Source organism: Microtus ochrogaster, chromosome 10 (assembly GCF_000317375.1).
Source record: "Microtus ochrogaster isolate Prairie Vole_2 chromosome 10, MicOch1.0, whole genome shotgun sequence".
Classification (NCBI taxonomy): Eukaryota; Metazoa; Chordata; class Mammalia; order Rodentia; family Cricetidae; genus Microtus; species Microtus ochrogaster.
The window spans coordinates 24,520,530-24,528,569 of record NC_022016.1 but is presented as its reverse complement, the minus strand read 5'-3'; the positions used below and the strand labels follow the sequence as shown (position 1 = coordinate 24,528,569).

Here is an 8,040-nt window from a genome sequence, read left to right as displayed (position 1 = left end):
GGCCAGCCTGGTATACAAGAGCTAGTTCCAGGACAGGCTCCAAAACCACAGAGAAACCCTGTCTCGAAAAACCAAAAATAAATAAATAAAATCTCCTACATAGAGCTGGGAATCTAGCTAAATGCTGAAATACATGATTATCATGTAAAAGCAGGCTCCAAATTCAATGTACAGCACCCTTTAAAACAAAAAAATCACATATAATCTTGGGGGGGGTCTACCTTCTGTTTTGTTCCATTAGCCAATTCCCAAGCAACATCCAGTTAATTTTCATGGGTCTATGTTTGATCTAAATTCCCTCTCTTCACTCTTACCCCCCCAAAAAAAATACCAAAAACAAACAAACAAAAAACCTTTTCAAGCTTATTCTTTCAGGCATCTAAGTTTCCAGTGGAAAGTAGGGCTTACGTAGTGGGACACACTTCATGTACTCATGTAATACATACTTCATGCAATCATGGCACTCAAAAGGCTAAAGAAAGAGAACTGCCTGAGTTTGAGGCCCATCCATGTCATACTGTGAATTGCAAGCCAGCTTGGGATAAAAATCTCATTCAATAAACGAATAACAAGAACAAAAGGTTTTAGAGAGAGGCAAATGGAGATTTTTTGTACCTAATTACTTTTTTAAAGCTTTCCTTTATGTAATGTGTATAAGTAGTACATGTACCACAGGCATTCCGTGCCTGTGGAGGTCAGAGAAGTCAGAAGAGCTGGACTAGAGCTACAGATGTCTGTGAACCACCATGTGGGTGCGGGAGTTGAACTCAGGTCCTTTGCAAGAACAAGTGTTCTTATCTGCTGAGCCACTTCTCAAGCCTCAGAACTACTTTAAAGCACAGCACAGGGGCACGAGGAGGTGGTGCAGCAGATAAAGAAGCTTACTGGCAAACTTTGTTCACAATGTTAGGAATGAGAGCGATGAACACACTGAATGCACACAGGCACACAGACCCATCACTTGGGAATCACAAGCAGGACAGCTAGGACATGAGTGTGAGGACTGATTAGGGAGGCGGGCACTCCTCTGGCCTCTGCAGGTACCTGCACTCACATGCACATACCTACACACAGGCACACATATACATGATCAAAATAATAAAAACATCCAGGCAGTGGTGGCACACAACTATAATCCCAGCACTTGGAAAGCAGAGGCAGGTGGATCTCCACAAATTTGAGGTCAGCCTGGTCTACAAAGCAAGTTCCAGGACAGTCAGAGCTGTTACACTAGAAAAACCCTGTCTCAAAAAAACCAAATAATAATAAATCTTTTTTTTTTTTTTTTTGGTTTTTCGAGACAGGGTTTCTTTGTGGCTTTGGAGCCTGTCCTGGAACTAGCTCTTGTAGACCAGGCTAGCCTCAAACTCACAGAGATCCATCCGCCTGCCTCTGCCTCCCGAGTGCTGGGATTAAAGGTGTGCGCCACCACAGCCTGGCACAATAAATTCTTTAAAAAAAAAAGAAAAGCAAGTTTAACCATTAGGAAGCAGGAAGGGAAGTGACATAAAGAGGCTGGAGAGGTGGCTCAGCAGTTAAAACGTGCCACTTTCCAAAGGACCCAAGTTCAGTTTCCAGTATCACATCCTTCAGTTACAACCACTGGTGATTACAGCTTAAGGAAGTCTCATCTTTCAACCTCCCATGCACTACTAAATATATAAGCACTTGCAACAGAGAACAATCTAGATCAATAAAAAAATCAAGAGCCAATATGGTGGCACACACCTGTAATCCTACAACTCTGGAGTCAGAGGCAGGAAGACCTCAAATCCCAGACTAGACTGATAATAATGAGCACAGCCATACACACTATAGCCCCACCTAATCTCACCAGTGCATGGCGTGCATGGCCACCTCCACTGTCAACAGCCCCTTCAGAGCACTATCTGTATTAATTCATAACTGATCAATCTGCTGCACTCACACAGTTATCACCCAGAGTCTCTGGTTTATATTAGAACCCCCTTTGGGTGGTAGACAGTCTACGGCTTTGAACAAATGAATAGTGTATACATCTACTACTATAGCTTCACATTTAATTTTAGTGCCTTAAAATTGTTCTATGCTTTCTTTGCCTTTCCCCTCCCCCAATTGTTATTTTTTTCTTTTCCTTACTGCTTTTTTGATACAAGGTTTCATAGCCCAGGCTGGCTTTGAACTCATAATCCTCCCACTTCAGCCTCCCAAATACTAGGATTACTGGCATGTCCAGCTTTTTTGCCATTACTGAGGTTTTGACTTTTTTTTTCCATTTGTCTAATTTTTATTGACTTCTTTGTATATGTGGGTAGATGTGCATAGTTGAGCACATGCATAAAGATCGGAGAACAACTTGCAGGAGTCACTTTGCTCTTCTATCAAGTGTGACCTAGGGATCAAACCTGGGTCAGGTGACAAGTGCCTTACTTTCTCGGCCATCTCACTGGCCCTGATTGCATGGTGAGACAGGATCTTGAATAGCCAGGCTGTCTGCAACCTCATTCTGAAACTGAGGCTAGTCTTGATCCTCCTGTTTCCATCTCCCTACTACTGGGATTACAAGTATGTGCCGTCACCCCATTTATTGTTACATGCTTTACTGTAGGACCACGAAAATGTCTAAACTATGTATGTGAGCTGGAGGTGTGATTTGATGGTAGAGGAAGTGTTCAGTATGCCTGTTTCTGGTTCCACCTAAAAACCACAGTAGCACAAAGAAGTCATGCATGAGAATTATACTGTATTTCCTCCACAGCAATGATCTAGCCAGCAGTAGGAAAAAGCCATACCAATTTGAAAGGAGGAAGTATTACCAGCTTTCTTAGCAAACACTATGAATGTGACGGGGAAATAAAGAAAAAAGACATCCAAGAGCAACTGGAAGTCAAGTATGAGTCTGAGCAGACCACAATGATGAAGACCTGCAATCCCTGCACCTGAGGAGGCAGGAGCGTTTAAGGGTGTCCTCAGCTGTGCACGTTTACCTTTCCCAGGATTTAAGAGGCCCAGGCAGGAAGGCACAGCAAGTTCCAGGCATGCCTAGACTATACATACAACAGGACTTGTAATATAAAAAAAAAAAAAGTAGTTTTCAAACTGGGCATGATGTCTTTAGTCCCCAGACTGAGGCAAAAGCAAGACGATTATAAAAAAAAACTCCCACAAATACTATCATCAATTTCAAATAATAAAGTATCTAAATTTGGAATTCCTTACATGATGATGCTAAAAAAACTTCTTTTACTATGCTATAATACAACATTCTTTTCTCAATTTTCAACTATTTTTTTTTTTTGGTGCTCTGTTTTGTTTTTCCTAAACATGGTCTCACCAATCAACCCAAGCTGGCATGAAACTTGTTTGCTGAGTCGTGGAGCTGGCCTCACACAATCCTCCTGCCTCCACCTTTCAAGTGGAGAGCATTAGAGCTGTGCATCACTACCCCTGGCTTCCCAAACCGCACAACTTCCCATTCCACTAAGACGTCCCATTGCTCCTGTCTATAAGACTGACAACCTGAAAGAAAGTACCATTTGTGAGGCACCATCCCCCAAAAAGGCGGCATTAAAATCCGTGTACTATGAAAACTTGTGTCGTAATTGTAACACTCATTCCGTTTTCAAATCACAACAGCCAGCCGAGACAACCTGCCACTGACTCAGCTGCTTTCTTTTTCACCTTACAACCTGTACTTGAGGTGCAAGAACAAGACGAAAACACCACTTTAAAGTGAGCAGCAAAGCCATTATGGTATTTGTCTTGGCGGGAAGCACCAATGAAAATAGGAGATGCTTCAGTCTTGGCAGGCAGATAGACAAAAGCAAGGGTGCAAAATCCTCCATGCATAAGTTACACACTGCATTTCATTACAGACGCCTAACATGTGCTCCCTTAGAAAGCTCCCCTGCCCAAATAACCACCCGAACCTGGCACCGTGAATTGTTACAGCCTGCACAACACGGCAGTTCCTTGTAACTTAAAACATTTGCTTTTAAGAACAGTCTCCGCCTACAACTTTTCCACCAATTTCTTCAACTACAAGCCAAAGTTTATACTATGAAAATCTGTATTTATTCCCAGAACGCATTTACAAATTACAAAGGAATAAAGTATTAAAATACAAAAACATCAACATTTCTAACACATCTTTTCTATTATTCAAACAGCCAAACAATTATACCTCAGGCAAAGTATCATGAGCCAAAAATTAAAGGACACGGGATTACTTCACTAAAACAGGTAATAGAGACGATTAGACCCCTTAATCTCAATCAATTACTTTATAAATAGTCAAAGGAGTCATCCACCATGTGGTAGGAAGTGGACTGAATAGCAGTAACTAAAAAATGATTGAACGCAATCCAGTAAGAGGCAGGTCATGTTCATGAACACAAATCTAAGTTTATTTCTGAGATTTTTGAGTTCCCAGTCGTACCTCAAGAAGGCAGTTTGCCAACTTTTTAACATTAATATGGAGAACAGAGAAGAAAATATAGCAGGTTTTTATGGTTATAATGAGTGAGATAGAAAAAAAAAGATTTTCCTTTCGCAATTTTTTTTCTTACAAAAAGTCACAGAAAGCGTTCCAGACTTGAGGTAATATACATGGTTTCCTCAAATCAAATGTTTACTGAAAACTTGGTAACAGCACATTACACCTAAGGATCTCTTCTATCTTACTTCTCCTTGAAAACAGAGACAGGAATGGAAGACCTACTCCTAGGGTTAGCTGGAGTGTGAGAACATCTTAACTCCAGTTGCACACAATTAAGCAGACTCAGTCGGTCAACTGCTCAGGCTACGGTGCCTGACAACCTCACTTAAGCACAATCGCCCAAGTTGAGCTTTCAGTACGGGGGATGACACCTTCCCTCGCATTTGCTCAAGTAACTACGGTAACTGCCCTAAATTTTCCCGTGTGAAACCAACAAAATGTGGGGGAAGAAAGGGAGAGGGACCTTTTAAAAACTGGGTCATTCCTTATTTGTTCTCTTCCAGCACATTCTTCGGGAGGGAAACGGCCTTCGAAGCACAGAAAGGGGAGGAGGGAAAGACGTGACAGCATCTCCAACGCTTTAAAGTTACAGTTCTTCCAAGAGTCGGCACTAGGGGCTCATTAGTTGGCTTTATATGCGTTTAGTCACTCCGGACTGAATGGAGTCTTCCTACAAGTTATCCCCAACAAAGCACCCCTAGGCATCGGCCACCGTCCGGCAGAGGAGGAAATGCCCTGAATTCACCTGCGGCACCTGCCTGCGCCCGGGCTGCCTCCACCTCCGCGGCGTCACACGACCCCGGCTCCCTGGAGGCACCGCCACCAGCAGCGACCCGCCGGCCGGGCCAAGGGCCCCGGAGTCCGGCTCCCGCCCCACCCCGGCGGCAGAGGCCAGGCCCTGGCCCAGCACCGACGTGATCCTCACGAGGCCCTCCGGCCGCAGCCAGCAGGCTCCGGGGACCTCCCGCCAGCTGAGCGCCTAGGCCGGCCAACCCGCCGCTCCCCACCTCCGACTCCGGTCCCGCACGCTACCTGCGCGGCCCGGCGGCGCGGGAGACGTAGGCAGGGCGGCGGTGCGGACTCACCTGCGTCAGCCCCGTCAGCGACGGCCCGACACAACAAGCGGCTTCCTGGGGCGAGAAGGCGCCGGAGACGCGGCCTGGGCACCCTCAGCAGGCAGGGCCGGGAATCCGGCGGCCCCTCTGCGCCTGCGCCTCCGCGCGGCCGGGTCTCGAGGGGCACCGCCTGCAGCGAGGGCAACTGCCGGCCGAGGGGCTCGCGGGCGGCGGGCCGCGGGCGCTGCGGGAGGACCGATGTCTAGGCGCTGCCCGCGACGAGCCCGTCCCGACCGCAGACCGCCATGTTTCTGTTCCCTTTTCTTTTTTGCCTTCCCCTCCTTCCGCCCCTTTCCACAGAACACCACTTTCCCTCCCTTCTTCCCTCTCCCTTTCCTTCTGCGGGGGCGGTGGAAAGGGCGCGGGGAGGGCGGGGTACGAGGGCGGTCCCGCCCCGCTAGATCCACGCCCCCATGATTAGGCTCCGCCCAGTGGCTGACCCACGCCCACAGACTTGAACCAAGCCTTGCGCTCAGGCCACGCCCCTGCAGCCTGTGCAGAGCCTGGAGAAGAGCTCCCTGGCTGCGCCGGCCGGGTTTCCGTGCCCTGTCCCTCCTCCTGGCAGAGGGACCCATCCTGGCCCACCTCTGGGCGCGCTCTAAGAGTCCTGACGCTGGCCTCGGAGACCCCGAAGCGAGAGATGACTAGCGTTCCGGGCGCTGCTCGCAGCCTTCCTATAGGCTCTGTGTTTATTGTGGTGGCCTGGAGCAGGTGACCGCTCCCTCTCCCAGCTGGGGCTTTCCAAGACTAGAATAGCGACTCTGAATAGTTCAAGGTCAATGAAAAGAGGGCGAGAGGCGCAGTTAGTAGAGGCTGGAAGTGGCATTCATAACTGGATGACTTCAAAGTCCGAGTGACACCGGAGGGCTGTTCCTTTCCAAGCGGGCCACAGACATCTAGAGAGACTTTAGCTGCGCGGAATTTCGCGTAGAACTCTTTATAAAAACAATCAGTACCCTACTGCCTCCCAAAGGTAGCCTAGATTTGCAGGTACGCCCTCTGAATCTTTATTGTAGCACAATTTTGGCAAAATGTTTCTAACTTGTTTTGTTGAAACACGCGAGGTGGGGGGAGCGCGGGGGCAAGGTTCCACTGTCTAGCCCAGGCTATCCTGCAAGTCTATTTGTAGACCAGGCTGACCTTTTAACACTCAGAAGCCACCGTTGCTGGAATTGAAGACGTGCGCCACCACTCGGTGACAACAATTTAAGGTATAAACTTTTCAAGGAACAAATGGCTTAAAATAAGTTACAACTTATTTCCTCCTGGCAAAACAGGATTGGCCAGTGACCCCGCAGTTGATTGAAATTACAACTGATAAGATTTTGGAGGGAAAGGGAGACAGCGTATAATAAATGACGTGTGTGAACACGCCTTAAGGAAACCGGTTTCTCTGTATGCAGTTAAAAATTCACTAAATTATTCTAAAGATTTGTATACATCTGATGAGTACTCGGATTCATAAAGATCATTTTGCCGCCAATTACTCCTTGTTCACTATTCTTGCTAACAAGTGGACTATTAAGTCTGATTGTCCTGGATGTCAATTAATCTCTGAGGTTTACTGCAGGTTTGAAATTTTTTTGGTTTTGACTTCAGTAGTAGACATTGTTTTCCTAACCACATTAGTAGTCGGAATTGATTCAAGAAGAAACACTTAGCAATATAAATACGGCTCCATTAACAATAGTTAGGCGTTAGTCTGGGGCCCTGGAAACACCCTAACACTAACAATCCAGACAGCAGAAATTCTAAGGACACGTTCGTTTTTGAAAACCTAGCTTGCGGACTTTTTGTCCTTCCTTACAAATGTGAAAATTTATATTTTCAAAATATTTCAATGGAGTTATGGGTTTAACTTAATAGGAGAGAACTTATTTAGCCCACATGAGGCCCTAGGTTTGATCTCTAGCTCTGAAAAAAAAAATGTTTCTGGGTACACATCATTAGCCCTCAGGCACAGCAAGGGCCTCCCCTTCTTTCCCAATCCTGTTCTTTGCTACCCACAAAAATGGGAGGAAAAAAAAGGGTGCTGGAGAGATGTCTCTGTATTTAAGAGTACTTCCTGCTCTTCTAGATGACCAGAATTTAATTCCCAGCACCCTGTCCAGAGGCTCACAACCACCTACAACTCCAGTTTCAGGGGATCCAACACCCTTTTCTGGCCCCCAATGTTACCCATATGTACATGTTTATACTCACACAGAAACACACAAGCATACATAAAAATAAAAGTTATAAACTAAGAAACCATTAAAAAGCAATAAAGTCAGTGTGCTAGTTAGTATTATGTCCACTTGACACGAGCAAGAACACGCAAAGAGAGAGTTTCAATTGAGAAAATGCCTCCAAAAGATCCAGCTGTCTGCAAAATGCCTGTGGAAAAAATTTCTTAAATAGGGATTGATGGGGGAGGGCTCAGCCAATGGAGGTAGGGCCACCCCAAGG

The 8,040-nt window shown here is 46.2% G+C and overlaps 1 protein-coding gene across 3 annotated transcripts in view; it reads right to left on the bottom strand.

Moving 5' to 3' along the window:
- Positions 1-5,921, bottom strand: part of Dennd4c (DENN domain containing 4C) — a 98,375-nt gene extending 92,454 nt beyond the window's left edge. For 2 of the 3 annotated variants that reach the window (XM_026781963.1, XM_005352701.3), the window contains exon 1: positions 5,563-5,921. The gene's annotated coding sequence lies outside the window, so the exon portion shown is untranslated. The remainder of the gene's footprint in view (positions 1-5,562) is intronic. The other variant, XM_026781962.1, reaches the window with a different exon arrangement.
- Positions 5,922-8,040: the final 2,119 nt, after the last annotated feature.